This window comes from Rattus norvegicus, chromosome 10 (assembly GCF_021556685.1).
Source record: "Rattus norvegicus strain SHRSP/BbbUtx chromosome 10, alternate assembly SHRSP_T2T, whole genome shotgun sequence".
NCBI classification, from domain to species: domain Eukaryota; kingdom Metazoa; phylum Chordata; class Mammalia; order Rodentia; family Muridae; genus Rattus; species Rattus norvegicus.
Genome location: NC_141543.1, coordinates 68,378,411 through 68,405,858, shown reverse-complemented (window position 1 = coordinate 68,405,858; position 27,448 = coordinate 68,378,411). Strand labels below are relative to the sequence as shown.

At 38.3% G+C, this 27,448-nt stretch overlaps 1 protein-coding gene across 8 annotated transcripts in view; it reads left to right on the top strand.

The window, feature by feature from the left end:
- Taok1 (TAO kinase 1) overlaps positions 1–27,448 on the top strand; it is a 92,236-nt gene that overhangs the window by 805 nt on the left and 63,983 nt on the right. For 2 of the 8 annotated variants that reach the window (NM_173327.3, XM_087570093.1), the window contains 2 exon segments: positions 1,539–1,629; positions 5,432–5,494. The exons of 1 other annotated variant lie outside the window; for it this stretch is intronic. The gene's annotated coding sequence lies outside the window, so the exon portion shown is untranslated. 8 annotated transcript variants of the gene reach the window in all.

The following is a 27,448-nucleotide window of genomic DNA, read 5'->3' as shown; positions in this document are numbered from 1 at the left end:
TCTGTGGGTGGGGTGAAGAAACTGGTGAGCTGGGCGCCCTCCTGTTTTGAGGGGCCAGAGCAATTGCATTCCTTTTTCCTAAGGGTCACCGGAAGAGGTGGTGGAAGGGGATGTTTCTAAGAAGGTGTGGCTCTGGTAGGGAGATTTGAGTTGACGTGCACCCCGATTTAAAGGCGCGAGGTCCCTTTCTGGTCTCTCCTCTTATCCCGCTCCTCCTCCTTTGTAGCGTCTGTGTTCTTGGGAATGGAGAATGCTCTGGGTAACCAAGTGGATGATTTCCACTCCTTCCCCAAGGAAATCTATACCTTTCTAAAGTAAGGGGCGATGGAAGCATCCTCTACCCCCCCCACCCCCGGTCAGTAATCTACTGCAGTGCTGCAGGAGTCCAAGTCAGTTTCTTCGTACACATACCCATGTATACACTGAAGTGGGGGTGGGGGGCAGGAGAGGCAAGTAATAGTGCTTCCCTTCGAGAGGTTAGGTTTTTTTCCCTTTGGTTTTAAATCGATGACAATACTGTTTGGATTCTTCCCCTTAGATATGTCCATGGGAAGTATGTCCGCTCTTCTTGTTACTGTTGGAATATGGCTTCATGTTAGAACAGTTCTGATGTCTCTCTCTCTCTCTGTTTTGAGAAAGACGAGAATTCCTGGATGGACTGTTGAAGGGTCTGGTAGTTTTCGTTAGGATTTAAATAAAATCTCTCCCATTCTTTTCCCTTTTCCCCCGTTGGCTTTTGTAGTTCTTTGAGAATTATTAGAAATTATTGCATTTAAACTCGGATAGTCAGACGTTTACCCTGGGCTGTGACTTTTTAAGGTTAATACTATTTTGCATAACATTGGTACAGAAAATTTCTGAATATTATTATGTTATAAACTTTCATGAAGCAGTTGTTCCTTCTTAAGGAGATGTAAGGTAATGCACCCAGTTATGTTATGATCTATATTCTATATTCATTTTTCTTTTTTACTTCATGTCATACTTATTTTAAAAGAAACCATCTTGTCTGGTTTGCAGTACTTGTTGATTTTTGTGGTTGGTAGAGTAGAAGCAAAAATAACAGTTTTAGCATTCTGTTAAGTGCCTTTTGAACAAAAACTTAGCCTTCAAGTCCTGAAGAAGTCTTGATCTATGGTTTTTTTTTTTTTTTCTTTTAACTTTTTCTCTCTTTAACAGAATCTTGATGTACAATCCTCCCCACTTTATAGATAGGGTCTCTATATTCAAACTGTCTTGAACTCAGCAATTCTGCCTCTGACCCTCTTTTGTGCTGGGATTACAGGTGTAAGCCTCCACACCGGGGTCCATTTTTTAAAATTGTTTCAATTTACTAGTGAAGTGTTTCGAAATGTTCTACATGTGAATATTAGTAGTAATAAAAGATTGCTAAACTCTGCTAGTGAATTATCTTGATATTTTATTAATATCCCTTTTAGTGTCTAAGCTTTACTTAATGAGTTATTTTTAAATTATGAATAAAGGGATTAAAGATGTAGCAGCACTGCTAGGCATTGACTTAAGTTCTTCTCATGTAGTCCAGGCTGGTTTAACTGTGTAGCTGAGGATAACTTCAAACTCCTGAAATCCTGATAACTCTGTCTCCAGCCTCCAAGTCTAGAATTACAGGTGTGTGCCTTCATATTCCAATTTAAACTTTTCTTTTTTGGAAACAGCATCTCACTATACTGTGTATATAGTGGCGAATGAGTTCCCTAGCTGGCCTGCAACTTAGTATGCAGGTCAGGTAGGCCTCAAATTAATAAGAGATCTACCTGTCTCTGCATGCTGTGTGCTGGGATTAAAGTTGTGGGCCACCATGCCTGTCCTAAATTCTTTTATTTATTTCATGATATTTGGGAAGCTGCATAATGTTTTTCTCAAAAATTGAAAATTTCTGCCTTATTTATTCTTTTAATATTCATCTCAGTTGATAGCACCAATCATTTAAATCTCTCTCTCTCTCTCTCTCTCTCTCTCTCTCTCTCTCTCTCTCTTTCTCTTTCTCTTTCTCTTTCTCTTTCTCTTTCTTTTTTTTTTGAGGATGGTGTTGGGGAAACAAGATCTCATGTAGTCTAGATTGTCTTCAAATATTGTGTAACTGAGGCTAGTCCTGAACTGAACCTCCTATCTCACCTGTGCCATTGTGTGCCTAGAATTTGTTTTTGTTGAGGCATGTTCTTTTTGTGCAGTCCTACCTGGCCTTGAACTTGTGGCAGTCCTTCTGCCTCAGCCTTCTGTGCCCGAGTTCATCGAGCTTTTACTTCATGACATAAAGTGCATGTTGTCCTGTTAGCAGAATATGTAGCTTTCTCCTCATTCAGGAAAAATTGTTTTAATACTTAATTTTCTGCTTTAAGGTTTATTGTATGATAGTAGCAAGTATGAATCTAAACATACTGCATAGTAAAGAGTGATTGTTTTTATCTTGGAAAGATGCAAGAAGTGTGGATTTAACAATAGCTATAAAATTTAAGGATGTACACACACAGGGTATAGGTTAATTGCTTTACTGATTCATATTAGAACTAAGGCATTGTTATAGCTGGTAGGAGCTCTTCCCAAAAAATGGCAAAAGTAGGTTGGTGATCAGTTAAATAAATTCATTATTAAGGAAAAAACTGCCTGAGGGTTATTTCATGACCCCCGATGGCACTGTCAGACAATACTGAGCGCTGTTAGTCTGAGTTGATTCCAGATTAGTGTGGTGCTTATGTTTCTAAATAGTTCATCCACAAAATGGAGTGTACATCACTTCCTGTTCTTTCACAACTGCCTCTTTCTTTGGATTCCCTTTTAATGACCTAATTTTTGGCATTCTGTTATCTGATTTGTTAATTTGGTTATTATTCTCATGTTTTATAAATAGAGGAATTTCTAAGGATCAACTGGTTTAGAGACTTTTAATAATCAAAGTACTTTTTAAAATTGCTTTTTAATTTTTTTAAGCATCTCACTCAATACTGCTGAAACAGTAGTAGACCAGGGTATCCTGAACTTGCTGAAGAGGCTTGCTTCTGACTCTTTTTTTTTTTTTTTTTTTTTTTTTTTGGTTCTTTTTTTTCGGAGCTGGGGACCGAACCCAGGGCCTTGTGCTTCCTAGGTAAGCGCTCTACCACTGAGCTAAATCCCCAGCCCCTGCTTCTGACTCTTGAACTGGGATTACAGGTGTGCTCCCTCAGACTGGTCTTTTAAAAAAAAAATGTGTCTGTGTGAGAGGGAGAGGAAGACAGAGAGGGAGTGGGAGTGCTAGAGGAGGATGTTGTGTCCTCCTTTATCACTGTCTGTCTTATCCCTTTAAAACTAGGGTATCTTGGCTGAATCTGGGGGTAGGCTGATGGGACAACAAGACCCATTGATTCTTCTCTCTTTGCCTCCCACAGTGCTGGGGAGGAGCTCATGGGCATAGCTAGGTTTTTATATGGATTCTAGAAATTTGAACTCAGACCCTCATGCTTGTTCAGCAACTGTTGTTACACACTGAGCCATCTCCCTTACACCAAGAATATCTTTTTTTTTTTTTTTTTTGGTTCTTTTTTTTCCTGGGGACCGAACCCAGGGCCTTGCGCTTCCTAGGCAAGCGCTCTACCACTGAGCTAAATCCCCAACCCCAGAATATCTTAATAGTATCAAAACACTGCTTCCGTTATAAAGATGTCTCAACTTTAAACTGATGAAAGTTACGTATTTTGCTGTTCTGAAACCCAGGGTTTTAAGGATGCTAGGTAAGTATTCTTACCACTGAGTTACATCCTTGCTGTTTGAAAAGTTTAAAGGAGATATAGTAGTATACAGAACCAAATATGTGTAAAAACTAAATAGAAAACAATCACTATATATTCTATAACACAGATTTCTGGAGAATTTTGGATATGATAATTACTTGTATGTTAATACAAAATAAGTACATCTTAAGGCTAGGGATGTAAGTCAGTGATAAGCTTAAAGTTCTAGGTTTAGTCTCTAACACTATAAATTGGGTATGGTAGAACATGCTTGTAATTCTGTCAGGGGCCTGTAATTCCAGGATGAAGGTGGAGGCAGGAAGATCCAAAAGTTAAAGACCATCTTAGCTACTGATTAAGTTTGAAGCCAGACTGAGCTATAAAAGACCCTGTCCTAATTTATCTGTATGTATATCAAGGCATATTTAGTCCCATCTTATAATGTTACTCTACTAACAATGAACACTAATTGGGATATTTAAATTTGGTGTTTACTAGAGAACATACTCTTTCACTATTTCCTCTCTGCCTCCCTCTCTCTTTCTCTCTTTCTTTTTTTTTTTTTTCCTATTTTTCGGAGCTGGGGACCGAACCCAGGGCCTTGTGTTTGCTAGGCAAGTGCTCTACCACTGAGCTAAATCCCCAGCCCTCTTTCTCTCTTTCAAATGTGTATTACTGTTTTGCATGAATGTAAATATGTAAGTGTACCATGTCTGCCTGGTGCCCAAAGAGTCCAGAAGAGGGCATCAGATCCCCCTGGAAAAGGACTTATAGATGGTTGTGAGCTGCCATGTGGTGCTGAGAACTGAACCCTGGTTGTTTCCAAGAACAACAGCAAGTGTTAACAACATTATTTTATTTTAATTAACTAATTATATTTTTGAGTCTGGGTCTTGGTACATTATGTAGTAGCCTACACTGGCTCCCAGATTTACCTTGTGGCCCTTGAATTCAAGGTGTTTCTCCTGTTCTTACCTTTGGGTTTTGGGATTACAGGCATTTGCTTCCACTCAGGTTAAGATTGAATGCTCCTAACTAGCCATAAGAGCTACAGTATAGTTTAATAATTTGCTGGTTGTACTCTGTTTTAGTGGTGGACGACACCTTTAATGCCAGCACTTGGGAGGTGTGTGGATCTTTGGTTTACATAGCAAGTTCTCAGGCAGCCAGGTCTTACGCAGTGAGATTTTCTCTTTCAGAAAGAGAGGGGGTGGGGAGAGAAAGAATATAAATAGGTTACATAATTGTAGCCCCCAGCACTTGGGAGCCAAGGCAGGATGATCTATATAGTGAGTTCCAAGCCAGCTAGGACTACAGACTAACTAAAAAAAAAAGATGTTTTTTCCTAGCTATGAATAGTAAAACTAAATGTTATATATGGGTCAGCTGTTGACATTTGAAGTAGGATTAAGATTATTTTCTTCATGTCATCTAGAAATGCTCTTCTGTGTTTGGCTGATTTATGTATTAAAATTAGGTTATTTCCCATTCATCTTTCTTTGGTTATCAGTAGTCTATTATAACAACAAGCTTCACTTTTTCTAACTTAACTATTTAGAAATTAGGAGCTTTTTGGTGAAGGGACTGCTGTTCAGTTCAGAATCATATGAATGATCATTTAATTCAAGTTTGTATAGTCAAGTTCTACATAAAATTGGGACTGTCCCATTAAATAGAGTGCCAACATATGTTCATCTACCTTTTAGGTTTCTGAACTTGTTCATGGCTGGATTTTTAAAAAATATATTCAAGATTTCCTGTTATGAAATGTAAGTGAGAAGATAAAAAACTATATTGTTTCATTCCATTTTATTTTATGGGTGGGCTAAAGTATTGAATTTTTAGTGATAAAATTTGATGTTTAGTTTTGTTAATGGTGTCTCAGTGCTTTAAAAAAAAAAACAAACAAGAATTCCTGGCTACTAGAAACACTTTCAGTTGAGATGTTTCTCTCATCATTTGGTAACAAGTATTTGTTTCTGTATCAGTCTCTTCCATTTGTAGAAGAAGCAGATTTTTGTTTTTCTGAATTATAGTCTAAATAGTGACAAAATTAGGTGGTCAATAAAAGATGAAAGCCTTTCTTTTTTTTTTTTTTTTTTTTTTTCCTTTTTCTTTTTTTTGGAGCTGGGGGCTGAACCCAGGGCCTTGTGCTTGCTAGGCAAGTGCTCTACCACTGAGCTAAATCCCTAACCCCGGTGAAAGCCTTTCTTAAAATGAAAACCTTGTCTATAAATAAGTAAGAGTATACATTACTAAATACCTTGCTTTAGTACGCATGCTACTCTGTTAAACATACCAGTTTGCTACTTGAGAGCCTGAAGTAGCAGAATCTCTTGAGTTCTAGGCCAGTCTGGGAAACCTGAGGAAACTCCATCTTTTTTTTTTTTTTATTCATTTATTATATGTAAGTACACTGTAGTTGTCTTCAGATACACCAGAAGAGGGCATCAGATCCCATTACAGATGGTTGTGAGCCACCATGTGGTTGCTGGGAATTGAACTCATGACCTCTGGAAGAGCAGTCGGGTGCTCTTAACCGCTGAGCCATCTCTCCAGCCCAGGAAACTCCATCTTAAAACAAGCATCAGTTATGTGCTATGTATATATTTATCAAGTCAGGGTTTATGTAGCCGGGCTGGCCATGAACTTGGCTGTATAGCTGAGGATGACTAAATTTCTGCTTCCTGCTTCACCTCTCAGAGCTGGAATAATAGGCATATTCCACTACATCTTTTTTGCAAGTGCTGGGGATTGAACCCAAGACTCTGCACAGGTGGCTAACACTCCACTAACTGAATTTTATCAGCACTTCTTCAGCTTTTCCCACTTTTTGCTATGTTGTCCAGAATGGACTTCCTAGGTGCTGGGATTATAGGTGTGCAGCATCATATTTAAGTTTCCTGGCTTATTTTTAAGCAAAGAAGGGCCACTTTTTTCTTTTTATAAGTGTGTGTGTCCGTCTGTCCATCCGTCCGTCCATCCATCCATCCATCCATCCACCCACTCATCTATCTGCATTGGTGTTTTGCCTGCATGTGTTTGGATCTTGGACATAAGTTGTGAGCTGCCATGTGGGTGCTGGGAAATGAACCAACTTATTTGCAAGAGCAGTAAGTTATCTTGATTGCTGAGCCATATCTAGTCCCTGTTAAATTTTTTGATCAAATAATTAATTGTAAGCAGGTGAATTACATTTAGAAAAACATGCAAAGTTCAGTTTCTAAGAAATAGTTATTAGTTAATGGAATGGGAACAGAATCAACGATAGTAAAACTGGCATATTTTAAATTTGAACCTTAAAATTATTACATTTATTTCTTTATTTGAATCATAAGTTGCAGGAGTTGATTCTCTGATTTCGCCATGTGGATCCTGAAGTCTGAGCTTGTGCTGTTATGCCTGGGAGCCAGGGCCTTACCCATCTCTCTGGCCTGATTGCTGTATTTTCATGATGGCGTTTATAAACTGCACACCTTCCTTAGCTTAAAAGAACTTGAGAGTCTATTCTTGCCCTCCTTTCACATGTCCTAAGGATTAACTTACACCATCCGGGTTGGCTGGAAGCATTTTGTATGTCCTGAACTGCCTTACCTGTTTTAAATCTTAACTTTTTCTGTAAAGATAGTATTTACTGAGTTGCTAGATTTAAATAGGATGAACTTTATCTGCTTGATATACTGATGCATGCAAACACTCAGCTGTACATTGATTTTATATTAGTTGGTTAATACATGTTTATGAATAAACATAGGGGTGTTTAATATTTAAGAGTGAGTTATAGGGGTTAGGAATGCTTATACAATGTTTGTCTACTAAAAGTGTAGTTTTTTTTTTTAATCCCCTTATTGGAGGGCAAGAAAACCTAGTGAATTACATTCTATGTATTTTTACAAATTTATTATTAGTTTTTATTTTTTGCAGTACTGGGAATTGAACTTACGATCTGCAGTATGGTAGATTATTTATTTTATGCATGTGAGTACACCATTGCTTTATTCAGACTGTCACTGTCTTCAGGTACACCAGAAGGGGGCATCGGATCCCATTACAGATGGTTGTGAGCCCCACTGTAGGTGTTGGGAACCAAACTTGCTTTCTCTATTAGAGCTGTCATCTCCCTAGCCTCTCCTATCCTTTTTTAAACTTTATTTTGAGTTGAGGCAGTCTCTTTAAATTGCCTAGTCCACCTTGAACTTTGGGTTCACTTGCCTCAGACTCCTGAGTTACTGGCTTGCATTCTTTACTTTTGAAGTTCAGTTTATATTTTTTGTTTAGAAAATTATTTATGAATTTTAAATTTACTTATTTTGTGTTTACATGTATGCATATGTGGAGGTCAGAGGACAACTTGTGGGAGTTGCCAACCCTGCTGCCTTGTTGGTTTTGGGGATTGAACTTGGTAGTCAGGCTCGGTGGAATGTGCCCTTACCTGCTAGCCGTCAATGGGTTATACTTTTGGGCATCTTATACACATGCATATCATTGTGCTGCTCTGGGCTGGACCCAGAACCTTGCACATGTTAAGAAAGCACTTCTACTACTGAATTACAACTATAATTCTTAGGGGTTGGGGATTTAGCTCAGTGGTAGAGCGCTTGCCTAGGAAGCGCAAGGCCCTGGGTTTGGTCCCCAGCTCCGGAAAAAAAAAAGAAAAGAAAAAAAAAATGGATCCCTGGGCCTTGAAACACTCTGTAATGAAATACCACCCCACTTGCCTGATTGGAGCTTTAAATCTGTGAGGTTTTTTCCCTTTGTTCAATGTAAAGCCTAATCTAAGGAATAAAATTCTATTTTTTCCCTTTAGAACTTTTTTGCTTATTTAAGAATTTGATGTAAAATTTCTTACTGGAGTTCTTTTTTTTTTTTTTTAAGATTTATTTATTTTATTTATATGAATACATTGTAGCTGTCTTCAGACACACCAGAAGAGGGCATTGAATCCCATTACAGATGGTTGTGAGCCACCATGTGGTTGTTAGGAATTGAACTCAGGACCTCTGGAAGAGCAGTTAGTGCTCTTTACCACTGAGCCAACTCTCCAGTCCCCCTACCCCCTTAGTGGAGTTCTTTTTTCCATGCCTGATGTTGAAGGCATCCAGGAATACTTATATGTGACACTTTTTAAAATTAGATTTTATTAGATTTACTTATTTTATGTTTGAGTGTTTTGCATGTATGTATGTATGTATGTATGTATGTATGTATGTATATGTAATACATGTGTGTCTGGTGCCCTCAGAGGTCAGCTGAGAGAGTTAGAGACTTTAGAACTGGAGTTATGGGTTCTGGATAGTTGTAAGCCACCATGTAGGTTTTGGGAGTCTTAAACTGCTGAGCCATCTCTTCAGCACCATGACCATGGCAAATCTTATAAAGGAAAAACATTTAATTGGGGATGGCTTACTGTTTCAGAGGTTTTGTCCATTATCGTGGTGGGAAGCATGGTAGACATAGTGCTGTTGGAGCTGGGACTTCTGCATTTTGATCTGCAGGCAGCAGAAGGAGATTGTGTGGCATACTGGGCATAGCTTGAACATAGGAGACCTTACAGCCTGCCCTCACACTGACATACCTCCTCTAACAAGGCCATACTTACTCCAACAAGGTCACACTTTGTAATAGTGTCACTCCTTATAGCCAAGCATTCAAACACATGAATCTATGGGACCATACCTATTATTATTAATTTGTTTTTCAAGACAGAGTTTCTCTGTGTAGCCCTGGTTGTCTAGGAACTCACTCGGTAGACCAGAATTGGCCTCAAATTCAGAGAGGTCCACCTGCCTCTACGTCTGCCTCCCAAGGGCTAGGATTAAAGGTATGTGCTACCACTGATTGACCCTAAAACAATACTTTATATTCATATATATATATATATATATATATATATATATATATATATATATATATATATATATATATATCCCAGAGTGTATGTATATCCACCATGTGCATGTGGTATTCTCAGAGGCCAAAAAAAATGGTGTCAGATCTTTTTGGAATTGGAGTTTTAACATAGTTGTGAGCCCTCAATGTGAATGCTAAGAATCAAACCCAGGTCTTCTGGAAGTGTAACCGGTACTCTTAACTGCTGAGTCATCTCTTCAGCTCAGCTAAGCTTTTTATTTAGTCTTTGTAGGTGTGTCTTTACTTTGAAATATATTATCAGAGTATATTAATTTGGCATGTTAGTGTGTGTGTATATAAATATAATTTTTTACTTTTTTATGTGTATGGGTATTTTGCTTGCATTTATGTCTGTTTGTCAAGTGAGTACTTTCTAACTACAGAGGTTAGAAAAGGGTCTCTCTCAGATCACCCGAAACTGGAGTTGCAGATGTTGTAAGCTGTCATGTGGTAATTGAACCCAGATCTTCTGCAATAAAAACTCACGCTGTTAATTGCTGAGCTATCTCTTTAGACCATATTTTGTCTTCTTGAAACATGGCGTCGGGCTGGTGAGATGGCTCAGCGGTTAAGAGCACCCGACTGCTCTTCCAGAGGTCATGAGTTCAATTCCCAGCAACCACATGGTGGCTCACAACCATCTGTAAAGAGATCCGATGCCCTCTTCTGGTGTATCTGCAGACAGCTACAGTGTACTTATATATAATAAATAAAAAAAAAAAAAAAAAAAAAAAAGAAACATGGCGTCATTTCGTAGCCCAGGCTGGCCTGGAACTCACTGTATAGTGCAGGTTGATATTGAACTTGCGTCAGTCCTGTCTCGCCTTCCAGGTACTGGGAACCTGTATGAGCTGTGATGCCTGAGTAGTTCAAACTCTTAAGAGATTATTGTGTGCTGTTAAAATCCTGTCCTTGTTCTGGATGAGTTTTATTTTTTCTTTTTTAAATGTCCTTAATTTTTTTTTTTTCAAGTTAGATAGCTATTCATGGGACACTAAGGTCTTTTCATGCTTGGCAGTTATTCTAAGCCATTGCTTTCTAGGTTGTGACTAATGTGAACTTTATAAACTTTCAGTTTATAGTAAGTATATGGGAAATGTCAGAGTGTGTACAGTAAGGGGTAGATTATTAAGGGAAATATTGTGTGTCATAAGGTTTCTGGACACCTTGATAGTCTTTTATTTTGAATTCTATCCTGGCTGCACTGGAAACAGATGTCTCTATAGTAAGCAAGCGTTCCCTTTACTTCTAATTGCATGGCTCTGAAGAGTGAGTGCTTATGGTGTTTTTCTTTTTCAAAATTCTACCTTTAAATTTGTACTAATTTCCTTGTCTAGTCTATTTGTTCAAATTGGCATGTTTACCTTTTCTAGGGCTTAAATCTTGATAGGTATGAAGGACTCTATCAGAGATCCTGGGAAGGGCTAATACTCTAAAGACTTTTGCAAGTAATTCCAGAGAGAGCTATTTATATTAGGAATGTTTGTTATATCGTATGTGTAAGTGTCTTTGTATTTTCTTGTACACTGTAGAATTAGTAGGGAAAGCTTTTGGGGGTCGCTAGGAATGGAACTTGTGCCTTGTTTTCAGTGAGTTTTCATACTGCTCCTGAAATACATTCCTTTCTCCTTATCACCCAGAAAGGAAAAAACATTTTTTTTAAACTTATTTTTGAGATCTCAGGCTAGCTTCAAGTTGTTATGTAGCTGAGTGCTGGGGTTGCCACCATGCCACTATCTCTGGTATATGTGGCACCGATCAGACCAGGGTTTTGTACATACTAGGTAGTCACTCAACCAACTAGGGTATATATCTAGTTTTTTTTTATTTACTCTTATTTTCAATTATGACAAGATTCTGCTATGTTGCTTAGGGTGGTGGTCACAACCTCCTGGGCCCAAGTGATCCTCATGCTTCAGTTTTCAAGTAACTACAACTTACAGGTATGCAACACTGTGAAACTTAATTGCAGCATATTAAGAAAATAACATTTATTCTTGCTTGACAATATAGATTTAATATTTAAGTATTATGGTATGTAGTTTCATAAAATTAATGTGACTAGTGTGCTATGTAAGTATTAAAGAGATTATAGAGTGCTTCTGTGTGTTACTATATAGACTTTGTATTTTGATTGCTTTTAATCCCTTTGTAGAAGTAATTTAAGTCTTTACTTTTTTCTTTGCTAAGACTACTTTGGGGCTAGAGAGATGGCTCAACAGTTAAGAGCACTAGTTGTTGCATAGGCCTTGGCTTTGATTCCTAATACCGTATGGTGACTTAGAGGCATCTATAACATCAGTTAGAGGGGATCTGACAGCCTCTTCTGTTCTCCTTGGGCATCAGGAATGAACGTGCTGCATATACGTACATGCAGGAAAACACTTATAAATAAATAAATAAATCTGGGGGCTTGGGGGACTTGGTGACCTGACTGTCTGCTGACCCTGTCTCTTAGGGTAGCTTTGAACTTGGTATGTAAACTAGGGTGGGGTTGAGTTCCTGATTCTCTTAAGTGTTCAGATTATAAGCATATGCTATAATTTTGGCCTTCTAGTTTGTGTTTGGCTTGGTTTCTATCAATTTATTTCTATTAAAACAAATAGATTTCAGGACAAGTTGAGGGAACATCATTACTGAACAAGGTCAAGATTTTTTTGTTTTTCTTAGAGTTAAGAATTCACCGTAGATGGGGCTGGGGATTTAGCTCAGTGGTAGAGCGCTTACCTAGGAAGTGCAAGGCCCTGGGTTCGGTCTCCAGCTCCGAAAAAAAAAAGAACCAAAAAAAAAAAAAAAAGAATTCACGGTAGAGCGCTTGCCTAGGAAGCACAAGGCCCTGGGTTCGGTCCCCAGCTCCGAAAAAAAGACCAAAAAAAAAAAAAAATACAACCAAAATTCAATTTTGGGGCTGGGGATTTAGCTCAGTGGTAGAGCGCTTACCTAGGAAGCGCAAGGCCCTGGGTTCGTCCGGAAAAAAAGAACCAAAAAAAAAAAAAGAATTCACAGTCGGGGGTTGGGGATTTAGCTCAGTGGTAGAGCGCTTGCTTAGCAAGCACAAGGCCCTGGGTTCGGTCCCCAGCTCCGAAAAAAAGAAAAAAGAAAGAAAAAAAAGAAAAGAATTCACAGTCAGATTTTCTCCCAGATTTTAGTATTCATTTTTTTCACTTTTGGTTAGCATTGTAAGATTCAATCAAGTATTTTCGAAAGCTTTCCCTTGTTCCCTTTCTTTTTTTTTTTTTTTTAAAGATTTATTTATTTATTATATATAAGTACACTGTAGCTGTCTTCAGATACACCAGAAGAGGGCATCAGATCTCTTAACAGATGGTTGTGAGCCACCATGTGGTTGCTGGGAATTGAACTCATGACCTCTGGAAGAGCGGTCGGGCGCTCTTAACCGCTGAGCCATCTCTCCAGCCCCCTTGTTCCCTTTCTCTTCTGGGGAGCGATGTCTCATTCTGTATTTCAGGCTGGTCTGAAGCTCATAGACTAGATTGGGCTCAAACTCACTTCAGTCTTTCTGTTACAGCAGTATTATACAGGTGAGCTACCAAAACTAGCTCCTTTTGCTCCTTTGAAGTATAATCTATTTTTTTACTTAAGATTTTGTCTTGGATTTTTTTTTTTTTTTTGGTTTGGTTTGGTGGTAGATAAGTATATAAAATATATCCAATACTGAGAGTGTAAAGTTTAATGTGAAACTTTACAATTTTCATTCCAAATGCCTTTTTTAACTATATAACACGAAGTCCATTGAATGTATAGATTTTGAGTCTGGTTAATTCTGGTATGCAATTTGTTTATTTATTTGCAAATTTTAAAAAAAATAAAGTTTGGGGTTGGGGATTTAGCTCAGTGGTAGAGCGCTTGCCTAGCAAGCCCAAGGCCCTGGATTCGATCCCCAGCTCCGAAAAAAAGAAAAAAAAAGTTTATTAATTAAAACAAAAAGCATATTCTGTAAACTGGTTGGCTTAATTTGTGGTGTACTGTTACAGAAATCAATTTGATTAATTTTTTTGAAATAACTTATAAATTGTGATTTTTTTTTATAGCATGTGCTAGGAAAACAAAATATAAACAGTGAACAGGTTAGTGGTCTGCAAATGAATTATCTTCAATATAAATATTAGCAGTGCATTAATCTGGTGTCTGTATTTCTTTACCTTTTGCTAGTCCCCAATAAACATACAGAGAACCAAGATTTATTTAAAACCACACCTCAGCGGGTTGGGGATTTAGCTCAGTGGTAGAGCGCTTGCCTAGCAACCGCAATGCCCTGGGTTCGGTCCCCAGCTCCAGAAAACAAAACAAAACAAAACAAACAAACAAACAAAAAAACAAAACCGCACCTCAGTAACTGAGCAGTTAAATGATCTTCCCTAGCTTCCTTTGCTGATCTGGCCACCTCCCAGCCCCATCCCATGAAACTTGCATATTATTGATCTGGCCCTCTGGGCTTCAGGCTTCAGTGTTTCTGTGATCTCTTTCTGGACCCCTTCCTCATGGCTCTCAGTCCTCCACCCTCGGGACTGATCTGTATCCCCTTTTCCCTCTCTCTCCCTCTCCTCCCTCTGGTTGCCAGACATCCTGCCCTAGTCTCTATGCTCAGCCATTGGGTAATCAGCATTTATTGATAAGGCAGAGAATAAATGGTAAGAACTGTTTACACAAACTTGAGACAGGAGATTGTTGGTATAAACACTACAAGTTGTGCCTGGATTGAAACAAGAAGTGAGGGCCGAGATTCCAGCATTTGAATAACACAAGGGTAAACTTTACACAGTGCACAAAACCATTATACCTATAGTGGTCCTTTTACCATTAAGATTTTTTACATTTATTTATTTGGGTGACCCTGTGTGTGCAGTTGTGCTGCACACAGGGAGGTCATAGGACAACTTAAGGCAGGGCAGCTCTCTGCTTCCACCATGTGGGTCCCCTGGATTGAGCTCAGGTCATCAGTCTTCGCAGAAAAGTACCTTTAACAGCTGAACCATTCAGCCTCTTTTGTTTTGTTCTGAATGCTATGATCTCTGCACTGTCTGTGGTTATCAAAATAGGCTAATTTAAGATATATCTGTAGGGGTTGGGGATTTAGCTCAGTGGTAGAGCGCTTGCCTAGCAAGCAGAAGGCCCTGGGTTCGGTCCCCAGCTCCGAAAAAAAGAAAAAAGAAAAAAAAATATATCTGTATTTGTAACATAGGATTTTAAAACGTGCTGTTAACTAAATACTCTAGGAGGATACAGAAATAAGCAACACCTGATAGATACCCTCTTGAGAAGTTGAATATGATAAGAGATGTGGTAATAAATGCATACAATGCAAGATTTCTCAACCTTATGTCACCATTTTGGAGAGGGCAGGTTGTTACAGGGATCTATGCTATACATTATAGCATCTCTGAGTACTGCTCATCTTGTTAGTGGCAAGCCCTTTTCTGCTAGTTGTGGCAGTAGGTAGAATCTCCAAATGTTGCTAGATCTTATCTGGGGAGCAAAATCACCACTGAGAAACATGTTGGTACAGTGGATGTTGAAGTGCTAAATAGAACGAATGTACAAAGAACTGTTGTAGTATAGGTCATGAAGAGTTAAGGGATGTCCAGGAAGAATGATTCCTGAGGGAGTGAGATTCCTCCCTCCTCTTCTGAGGCTGACTTGAAATTTCCTTTCTGCTTAAGACTCCCAAATGCTGAGAATACAGGCATATATACCATTCCCACTCTCAACTCTGATACTGAGTTATATCCCCAACTATTTCTTTTTTAAAAAATTAAATTTATAGCTTTTTTGTATGTGTGCTAACCTTTCTTAAGTTCTCTATGTTAGAAACTTTGGGATTGGTTTTGATTTTTTTTTTAATTTCATTCCTCATCTATATACAATAAATCATGAACTCATAGTATTTCTTCTTAAGTATGTTAGAGATAGTAACATTCTTAAGAAATTACTTTTTACTTGTATGGAGGTTTATTCTAGGAATGGAAGGTTTGAGGATGATGGTGCAAGTGGCATACTTGCTGAGCAAGGTTTATAGCCAGGTGAGAATGTTGACTGATTGCTGAGGAAGGTGCTGACATCAACAGGATTGGGATATAGGCTGTTGGTGTTGGATGCAATCTATTTCTGGGTCCACCTGTACTTGTTGGTACTCACTTTCAATTCTTTTTCTTTTATTTTACATGTTTTTAAATGCATGTGCTATGGCATAGTGAAAAAATTTATGGCCATGGATGATCTTTATCCATTCTTTTTAAAATGTTACTTATTTAATATATGAGTACTCTGCTGCCTATACATCTGCAGGCCAGAAGAGGGCATCAGATTTTCCCCTTATAGATGGTTGTGAGCCGCCATGTGGTTGCTGGGAATTGAACTCAGGACCTCTGGAAGAGCAGCCAGTGCTCTTAACTGCTGAGCCATCTCTCCAGCCCTCTTCCTCCTCTCTTTTCAAGATGTGGTTTCTCTGTTTAACAGCCTGTCTTTCTGGAACAAACTCTGTAGACCAGGCTGACCTCAAACTCAGATTCTACTGTCTGTGCCTCCCAAGTGCTGGGATCAAAGGTGTGTACCACCATGCCCCACATGGATGATATTCTTATTGCTTTGTGAACTTGAGGAAGTCATTTAATTTTTTTGGGTCTCAGTTTTATCATCTGTATAAATTAGAACTGATAATGTTTCTAAGTATTGGTATAAGAGGATTAGATTCATTTATAGACCTGAGAATAGTACTTGGTGTATTGTGCTAGTATTGTCTTGATTCTGTATTACTCAGAAGGCTTTTGTTGGCTTGTGAGATAGCTCAGCAGTTAAGAACCACTGGTTGCTCTTCCAGAGGACCAGAGTTCAACTCTCTGCACCCACATGCCATTCACAATGAACTCCAGTACATATTCATGGTACACAGGCATACATGCAGGCAAAAACATCCATGCACATAATACAGTAAAAAAATTTTAATGGCTTTTGTTTTCTCCTAATTCTGGTCCTCTTATTTATTGCTCTGATTTGTCTCCTATAGTCCTCTTTTCTTGCTGTGCTGGCGATTGAACACAGTCCCTCAAGCATATAGCTAGGTGCTCTACCACTGAGCTATCACTCTCTGCTTACTCAGACTTACAGAGTTATAGTCAAGTACAAATGAAGATTTACAAGTTAATCTACCACTTAAAATTATGAAAAAAATTTTTTTATTTAAGCAGGAGGAAAAAAGGCACTAAAAATTTATATGTGAAAGTTTCTAACATTCTAGTACCTTTTGACCCTACCTCAGTAATCATCTCTTCTACATCTGATCTCACTTCTTTACCTTAATCTATTTTATAAATTATCTTGCTTAGTTTAAATTATTATGAGTGTGTATATATACATTTATATTTTTATGAATGCATGTGTTTATGTATATGTGCACATATATGCTATAATGTGCAAAAGGATATCAAAGGACAGCTTTAGGGGTTGATTCTTGCCTTCCACGGTGAATTCTGGGGAATCAGACATAGGACATCAGGCTTGTGTGGCAATTACCCTCTGAGTCATCTTGCCAGGCACATTTTGTTTAGTTTCTTTAAGGTTATCTGTGATTGCCCCTCCATATTTTTTTTTTGCATTAAAAAACCCATAATTGCCCAGTACACCACTCTTATAATACCTTCTCTGCTAGTAATATGGTTATCTTTTTTTTTTTTTTTTTTTTTGGTTCTCCTTTGTACTTCTTTTTAATCCTTTTTTATTTGTTTAAATACTCTTCCATAACTCTGTCCCTAGTGTCCTAATTATTGTGTCCTTGTTCTCCCGGAGTTCTTTTTGGCTCATTTTGGTGTTCTAGTTTAGTTCGTAACAGGATGCATTCCTTTTGTGTAATTTTTTGCCTTAGTTTTACCAGGAAAGTTATCATGTACTCCTAATTTAGTGCCTCACATAGGTCATGTAATTCTAACAGTTTAATAGAATCTCATTGAAATATAAAAGTTTGTTCTTTGAAGCTTTGGATAGCAGCTAGCAGTCTCTCTCTCTCTCTATATATATATATATGCATATATGCATAGATATACTGCATATATCTCAAGGAGTTCACAGACCAACTATTTAGCAATTTTTTTTTTTTTTTTGGTTCTTTTTTTCGGAGCTGGGGACCGAACCCAGGGCCTTGCGCTTCCTAGGCAAGCGCTCTACCACTGAGCTAAATCCCCAACCCCAGCAATTCTTATTCAGCATGTTTAAGAATAATATTTCTATGATCCTTTCTGGTTCTAAATCTCTGACTCTACTGTAATCTAACACAATGGGACAGCCTAAGATTTACATAGGCTCATGGAGCTGTGCTATACTTTGTGCTTTTTGTAGTTTTATACATAATTGTCTGGGCTGAAGAGATGGCTCAATGGTTAAGAGCACTGACTGCTCTTCCAGAGGTCCTGAGGTTCAATTCCCAGCAACCACATGGTAGCTCACAACCATCTGTAATAGGATCCAATGCCCTCTTCTGGTGTGTCTGAAGGGAGCAACAGTGTACATATATATATGAAATAAATAAAATAAATCTTAAAAAAAAAAGTCATCCTAGTTTACAGTCAATCTTCAGGTGAGCCTGAAGACGGCTACAGTGTACTTATATATATTAAATATCTTTTTGTTTGTTTTTTGTTTTTTTTCTTTCTTTCAGAGCTGGGGACCGAACCCAGGGCCTTGCGCTTGCTAGGCAAGCGCTCTACCACTGAGCTAAATCCCCAACCCCTAAATATCTTTTAAAAAATGTACTTGAGTATACCATTTTCAGGCCTTTTTTTTTTTTTAAAGATTTATTCATTTATTATATATAAGTACACTGTAGCTGTCTTCAGATACAGCAGAAGAGAGGGGATCAGATCTCTTTACAGATGGTTGTGAGCCACCATGTGGATGCTGGGAATTGAACTCAGGACCTCTGGAAGAGCAGTCAGTGCTCTTAACCGCTGAGCCATCTCTCCAGGCCCATTTTCAGGCCTTTTTGAGTATATACCTTACAAGTTATTTTTATAGCCATCTAGTGAATGTAAAGTTGTACTTGTTGGTTTGCTTGCATTTCTCTAGTGATTAAAAGTGATGGCCACTTCTCATACACTTAATTACTTGCATAATACACATACACACACACATATATTTAGGATAGGGTCTCTTCCATATCTTAAAATGGCTTGTCTTGAAATCAAAATCCTCCAGGATGTGTGCTGGCAAAATATTTTCTAACATACCTAGCTATAAAATATTTTTTTGAAAGAGTCTCATGTAGTCCATTTAGCCCTCAAACTTAATTGAACATTGTGATTCTCCTCTTAACACCTCCCATGCTGCCGTCATCTTTCCCATTGTGGCATTATGGTTGTACACCATCATGCCCAGTTTTGTGCTGAGGATTGAACCCAGGACTTTACGCATTCTAGGCAAATACTTTTCAACTGACTTGTATCCCCAGTTCTCTGGTTTGGGTTTTTTCTTTAGATATGTAAGTATTGCCCTTTGACTTAGTGTTAAAAGATGACCAGTTTTCTCCATTAAATAGAAAAGGATAATTAAATTAGTCCTTTGGGAGGTGGTTGAGAGGGTTAATACTTGTCTAGCATACACAACGTTTTAAGTTCCATTTCTAGCACTGCCAAAAATATAAAAATAGTGGACAGTTGATGAAGTTATAGGTATTTTCTTGATTTCAAATGGCTTATATAAAAATATGTAGCATGCAAACAAATGTACTAGATAACTTTGTGTCAGCTTGATATAAGCTAGAATTATCTGAAAGGAGGGAAACCTCAATTGAGAAAATGCCTCCATTAAGATCCAGTAGAAGGGCATTTTCTTAGTGATTGATGAGGGGTGGGTGGGTAGCCTACTGTAAGAAAGTGGCGATGACACACACACCTTTAATCCCAGGACTATGTGCTTTCTAGGCAAATACTCCCAACTGATCTGTTCTAGGGCAGCTAGGGCTATTGTAGAGAGAAACCTGCCCTTTGTGGGGAGTGGAGAAAAGAAAAAGAAAAAGGAAGAAAGAAAAAGGAAAAAAAGGAAGGAAGTAGAGTTGGGACCCTGAATCTAAATTAGGACTGGGGAAAGCATAGTAAGTATAGTAGTTTCCGAGGATCCCTAGGAGACATTTGCTGAGAAAAAAGGTAGATTGGAAGTGTTCTAGGATAGAATATGTTAGAAGGACAGGTTACTATTTGATCAAAAACTAAGTGTGTCTGGCTAATCCTTTAAGACTGAAACCCAAGTCTTGTTGGTGTATATCCCCCGTCTGTTTATCAAATTACTTGTAGGGTTCAGTAGTTTTAAGAGGGCACTAATGGGGCTGGGGATTTAGCTCAGTGGTAGAGCGCTTACCTAGGAAGCGCAAGGCCCTGGGTTCGGTCCCCAGCTCCGAAGAAAAAGAACCAAAAAAAAAAAAAAATAAAATAAAAGAGGGCACTAATAAGATGGACTAGATATCTCTCAGAGGACTGTATGTTTGTATGTTTTGTTAAGGATTTTGATTTTAAATGTCTGCTATTTGTAGTGTGTTCTGATGTGACTAAGAAAGTCACCAAGGCTTGGTATGGTGACTCCGACCAAACCAAACAGGAAGCTGAGACTGATGGATCTCTGAGTTTCAGACTAGCCTATATAAAGGTTATCTAGTGATTTCTACTAGCTTATATAGTGGTCTACATAGTGAATTCCAGGCTAATCAGGATTAAGAGAGGCCCTGCTTCATAACTTAATATGTTCTCATTGAATATTTTATAGGAATGCTAGAACTAAGCTATTCAATATGAGTAGCCTCTAGCTATCATTTAACTTAAATTTATATTAATTAAAATTAAGTGAAATTTGTTTTCTTAGTTGAAATCTTTATTTTTCTTAGCATTTTGCATGCACATGTACGTAGTGCCCAAGGAGCTCAGAAGAGGTTGTTGCATCCTCTGAGAGTTGTTAGATATCATCTGGATGTAACTGGGTTCTCTAGAAGAGCAGCTTAACTGCTAAGCCACTTCTCCAGCCTCAGATCCACACTGGAAGTGCTCAGTAGCCATGCATATTGTCATTATTGCAGAAAATTCTAATGCTTAATGCTTACTAAGAAAAAAGGTGATAGTTAATTAAAATTATAGATTCTTGCTAGGTGGTGGTGGTGGTGGTGCTGCTGCTGCTGCTGCTGCTGCTGCTGCTGCTGCTGCTGCTGCTGCTGTACACTTTAACTCCAGTGCATGGGAGACAGAGATATGAGAATCTCTGAGATTGATGAAGCCAGCCTAGTCTACAGAGCGAGATGATATCTCAGAGGATGCAATACCCTCTTCAATTCTGTCTCAAAAAATGGAAGGAAAAAAGCCTCCAAATTTGCAAATTCCTACAGAAACTCAGATTTAGGGTTTGTTTGTTTGTTTGTTTTTTCTTTTTCTTTTTTTCGGAGCTGGGGACCGAACCCAGGGCCTTGCACTTGCTAGGCAAGCGCTCTACCACTGAGCTAAATCCCCAACCCCTCAGATTTAGGTTTTAACACACATTTAACATATATTAGAAGTTGTTTTTTCTTTTTCTTTTTTTGCAGCTATTGTACAGACCATACACACTTTGAGAAATTTTTAATTTGACAAAATTCAAGTTTAGAATGCCACATTTCTATAAACAATCATAATTTATGCTTATTAAAACCATATTTTCGGGCTGGAGAGATGGCTCAGTGGTTAAGAGCACCCGACTGCTCTTCCAGAGGTCATGAGTTCAATTCCCAGCAACCACATGGTGGCTCACAACCATCTGTAAAGAGATCCGATGCCCTCTTCTGGTGTGTCTGAAGACAGCTACAGTGTACTTACATATAATAAATAAATAAATCTTTAAAAAAAAAAACCATATTTTCAGGGCTGGAGAGATGTCTTTGTTAAGAACACTGCTTTTCCAGGGGACCCAGGTTTGATTCTCAGCACCCATAAAACTCAAAATCATCTGTAGCTCCAGTTTCAAAGAGATCCGATGCCCTCTTCTGGCTTCAAGGAACACTTAGCGTGGGTGTGGTACACAAACATATATATATTCAGGCAAAATATACACACAAACTAGTACAATAGCTCATAGGTTTCTAGGTACACTTTGGTAAGCTGTCTTCTGATCATTCATGAAATGCATACACTTATGCACATGCATACAACCACACATGTATAAATATAATTTTAAAATGATAATCTCAATAGCCATTAAGATGGCTTTATATTTTATATAGGAAACTCAGAAGATTGATGTGAGTGACTAGAATATTTTGAGTTAAGTGCTTTTGAGATACTAGAAAGTCAAACTGATTATAGTAAACTTGAGTTTTCTTCTTATTCTTTTTTTTTTTTTTTTACAGATTTTATTTATTAGATATAAGTACACTGTAGCTGTCTTCAGACACACCAGAAGAGGGGATCAGATCTCATTACAGATGGTTGTGAGCCACCATGTGGTTGCTGGGATTTGAACTCAGGACCTCTGGAAGAGCAGTCCATGCTCTTAACCGCTGAGCCATCTTTCCAGCCCATAATTTGAGTTTTATCAGATAAATGGAGTAATTTGCTTGTCTCATGCTGATTAGCTCTTTTCTAGGGCCTTAGCATATTTAAATCTTGAGGTTTTTTGTTGTTTTTTTTTTTTTAAAGATTTATTTATTGTATATAAGTACACTGTAGTTGTTTTCAGACACACCAGAGGAGAGTATCAGAACTCATTACAGATGGTTGTGAGCCACCATGTGGTTGCTGGGATTTGAACTCAGGACCTCTGGAAGAGCAGTTAGTGCTCTTAACCACTGAGCCATCTCTCCAGCCCAGGTTTTTGTTGTTAATTATTAATTTTATTAATTTATTCACTTTTGGAAATTGTCTCTTTTTCTACTATTTGTTTTATAGGGACAGAAATTAGGTTGTTAGACTTGGTAGCAGCAGCTTTACCAGTTGAATCATCTTGATGGCTACTGAGATTATTTTAGTATTATATTTATTTGTGTGAGATTATATATGTGTGTATGAGTATATGTGTTTCATGTATGATCATAAGCGACAGCTTACCAAACTGAATTCTCTCTGTCATGTAGCCAGGGATGAAACTCAGGTCATCAAGATTGATGTCTAGCCTGCATGATCTTTAACATCCGATAATCAAAATAATATAAACAATTGATTCTAGTTAGTAGAGCTAATGAATGTAAAAAATTTCTTCACTATAGGGAGTAAGACTGAACTGTGTTAAGATAGTTCTTATTTGGAGAACTATAAAATTTTTGTGAAAAGACAGAAAAAAGAGGACAGATCTAAAGTAAGTGTGTGTGTGTGTGTGTGTGTGTGTGTGTGTGTGTGTCTGTGTCAGGGGTGGGGAGGTTGGCAGCATGTGGGTAGTGGTGACAGTGACAGTGTTACATGTGCCATACTGAATGGATCAAGGTTGGAAGACAGCTTGTTGGTTCTCTCTATCCATCTTTATGTTCTGAGGATCAAATTCAGGTTGCCAGGCCTGTGTAGCAAGCATCTTTACTCTCTGAGCCATCTCACTGGCCCATTCATTATGTTTATAAATAAATACATAAATACATAAATACATACTCACATGCATGCCTGCCACCATACATGGCTAGCACATGCCCCTTTTTTCAATTAATTAATTTTCATTTAATGTACATTGATGTTTTGCCTGCATGCATGTCTATGTAGGGATATCAGATTCTTTGAAATTGGATCTACACACAGTTTTGAATGGGATGGACAATTTTGGGTTTTGCAGTGTTGTCAACCTCTGAGTCTTTCTCTATTTCTTCTCCTACAGTTTCTCCCCTATGCTATCACTTTTTTCTCCCAGCTTCATGTGCATGCTTGCTCTTTTTTTATTTAATGCTTACTTTGATAATTTAGTTTTGTCTTTATGTACATGGATGTAAGACCATTTCCTGAAGCATTGGGTAGCCTCTCAGGGCTGGCATTGCTGAAGAAAACTGACTTTTTTTTGGACTTTTTTTTTAAGTAGCCATTAATCGTCAGCTACTCAGATAGGGACAGTTGTTTATACACCCTTTTTAAATCTGTGTTGGGATTTTGGCTTGTTTTAGTATTCAGGCTCTTGTGTAGGTCATCCAGCAACTGTGAGTTCATTTGTGCAGTGTAACTATACTGTCTAGCAAATCCTGGTTCAATACAGACATTACACCTGGCTCTTAGAATCTTTCTGCCCTCCTCCTCTGGAGAAGAGGGTTTTATTTTGATGTCCCATTTAGGATTGAGCATTCCGTAGTCTCATCTCTGCATGTCAGTCATTTGTGAGTCTGCAGAAAGAAGCTTCTCTGGTCAGGTTTGAGAGATGCATTAACCTTTAGAAAGCTCTGGTCAACCAAAGGTTGGGGACAGAACAGTTTGGGAATCTAGGCGTGTAGTCAGGAATTCTCAGGTGGCCTGGCTGGCTGGTAGGGGTTAGGCAAGGCTACCTGTGTGAGGTGCAAGGCTCTACAGAGTCCTCAGAAGGCAGGCTCGGATGGATGAGGTGATCTGTGTCTCATGACATCTTTTAAATTTGGGTTTTCAGCTTTTGATCAGGAGCTATACACCTCTCAAATTGATACCACCTCTCAAATATTTATTTGTCTTTGTGTATGTGTGTGGGTCTATGTAATGTATATCACAGTAGGCTTCAAAGTGTTGGATCCTATGGAAATGGAGTTATTAGTGGTTATGAGTGAATTGAGCTCAGGTCCTGTAGAAGAGCAGGAAGTACTCCTAACTGCTGAGCCATCTCTCCAGCCTCTAGATGAAATCTGTCTTCAGTGTCATTTTGCTGAATCTGAGATAGTTGTTTTGCTGATAATTTCCATTTTTGACAAAAATTCCTGTGAGGTTTTCATATTTATTAGTTAGGTTGTAGGTGTCTAAATAGAATGCAATAAGGGGGCTGGAGAGATGGCTCAGCGGTTAAGAGCACTGACTGCTCTTCCAGAGGTACTGAGTTCAAATCCCAGCAACCACATGGTGGCTCACAACCATCTGTAAAGAGATCTGATGCCCTCTTCTGGTGTGTCTGATACAATGTACTCGTATACATAAAATAAATAAATATTTTAAAAAAATAGAATGCAATAAGAGTAGGGTTATATCTATTTTAATCTTAAATAAAAATGATGCCTAGGATACCTAATTTTAACTTACTAAAAAAAAAAAAAATCCCTTTATACCCACAGCAATCATTGTTTTGGCTGTGCTCTTCCTCCCAAATGATTAAAGCTGTGTGCCACCACACCTGGCCCACTCTGTTTGTTTGAGACAGACTCATTCTGTAGCCCAGGTTGCCCTGGAATTTGAGGCAGTCTTCAGCCTGTTGGGTGCTGTTGCGAGCCAGAATGTTCAGATTTTCATAGTCTCTTCCTCCTCCTCCTCTCTTTTTTTAATGCAAACTTCTTCCATGGTAGGCCTAGAGTTGTTCTTTGTATGATGTGCATACACCTGTATGCAAGAATGTGGAAGCCAGAGGATACTGTCAGGTGTCTTCCTCTGTGGCTCTTTGCCTTTGGGACAAGGACTCTAATCCTGGAGCTTCCTGTTTTTTAGGTAGGCTACTAGCCAGTAAGCCCCAATCTTGTTTCATATCCTCTCAGTGCTGGCGTTATAGACAGGCAGGGGAATTTTTAGTTTAAGGCCAGCCTGGACAGACCTACAAAAAAACCAAAAAACAAACAAACAAAACAAAACAAAACAAAAAACCCTGTCTCAAGGAAGACAGTGTATCATATAGTCCAGGTTGGTTTCAATGTTTACTCCTTCCTGATCCTCCTGCCTCTAGTTATTAAGTTACTGGTAAAACTTAACAGGGTTTTTTTTTTGTTTTTTGTTTTTTTGTTTTTTTTTTTGGTACCTGGCTCTATTCTTATTGTACAGTGTTTCATGAAACGATAAAAGTTAGCATTAAGTAATGGCGCTTTATTTTATTTATTTTTTTTAATTTTTTTTCTTTTCTTTTTTTCGGAGCTGGGGACCGAACCCAGGGCTCTACCACTGAGCTAAATCCCCAACCCCTATTTTATTTTTTAAAGATTTATTTATTATGTGTACAGCACTCTGCCTATATATGTACATCTGCAGGCCAGAAAAGGGCACCAGATCCCATTACAGATGATTGTGAGTCACCATGTGGTTGCTGGGAGTTGAACTTGGGACCTCTGTGACCTCAACCACTGAGCCAGCCCCAAGGAATGGTACTTTAAACCAGATTAAGTTTGTACTATTAAATGTGAAGAAATTTACCATTGCATGATCTTGTAATTTTTAAATGTAAGAAGGCAAAAGAGAATGGAAAAAGAAAGGAAGCCTACATTGTGTGTGTGTATACACAAATATATATGTAAATACATGCTACATTTTCTAGTTTTTGCATAGCATGTTAAAAGTTTGAGATTTAGTTTAAAACATTTTTCTCCATATTCTGTCCTGCAAGGTTGGAGTATAAAGAACAAGTTTTGGTAGAGATTTAAGCAGGGATATTGGTAAAAATGAAAGGAAGGAAGCAGAGAGTGAGACAGAGACAGACAGACAGACACTGAACAGAGTAGTGCCAAAGAGTGGACCCAGGCTCTTAGGACTGCACTGTGGCTCCTTTTCTTCTTCCCTGTCTCCCCTTTCTCTTTGTTTCTCCTTTCTTTCCTTCACCCCTTCTTCTCCTGCTCTCTTCCCTTTCCCATTTTTCTCTTCCCTCAATTCACCTCTTTCTTTCCTCCTTCCCTCCCTCTTTTCCTGTTCCTTTTTTTTTTTTTTTTTTTTTTTTTTGTTGGTTCTTTTTTTCGGAGCTGAGGACCTAACCCAGGGTCTTGCGCTTCCTAGGTAAGCGCTCTACCACTGAGCTAAATCCCCAGCCCCTTCCTGTTCCTTTTGAAGTAGGATTGCATCACTATTTAGGCAGGGTGACTTGGTTGGAACTCTTCATCTTCTTTCCTCAACTTGCAGGTCTATGGTACCGTAGGAGAGATTATTTTATATGTTTTTTATATATAATAAGATAAGTTGACGTTCTAAATTTTATTTAGTGAGGGAGGGCATAAGTAAGTACTAGTGTGTAAGTCAGAAGACAACTTTGTGGACTTGATTTTCTCTTTCCACCTTTTTGTTTGTATTGTTTTGAGACAGAGTCTCCCTATATAGGCTTGGCTGTCCTGTCCTGGAACAAACTTTGTAAACCAGGCTAGTCTCAAACTCACAGGGATCCTCCTGCCCCTGCCTCCAGGTGCTGGAGGTAAAGGTGTGTGTACCAGCCACCTGGATAACTAAATTGCTCTTTAAGATAAGAAAGTAGTAAGATGGCACAGTGACTAAAGATGTTTGCCATGCATCCCTGACAACTTTCATTTTTGGTGCCCAGGATGAAAATTGACCCTTGAAGTTGTCCCTGACCTCTATACTAGGTCTGTAGCACTGCCTGTCTGCCTGCCCTCACACACATTTTTCACATACATTAATAGTAAGTAAAACTTAAAATAGAAGTAGTACATACATTTGTAGGATAAATGTTTGAAATATAGAAAGGATTCCTTGATTACAAATACTGTTTCTGTTGTTTCCTTCCATAGATCATCTATGTATGGAGATATAGTTTTTACTTTTATATAATGATTACTATTTTACTGTGTTTTTTAACAAAATAATATTTTTATCTGTATCAATACACCAAATTAAAGTTTTAAAAATACTACTATACTTTCCCTTGTTTCCAAGAACTTAGTGATTCTGTATATGCGTTTTGACATGAGTTTGCTGTAAGTTGGCCTCTGGTGTATAATTTTCTTGCTCAAG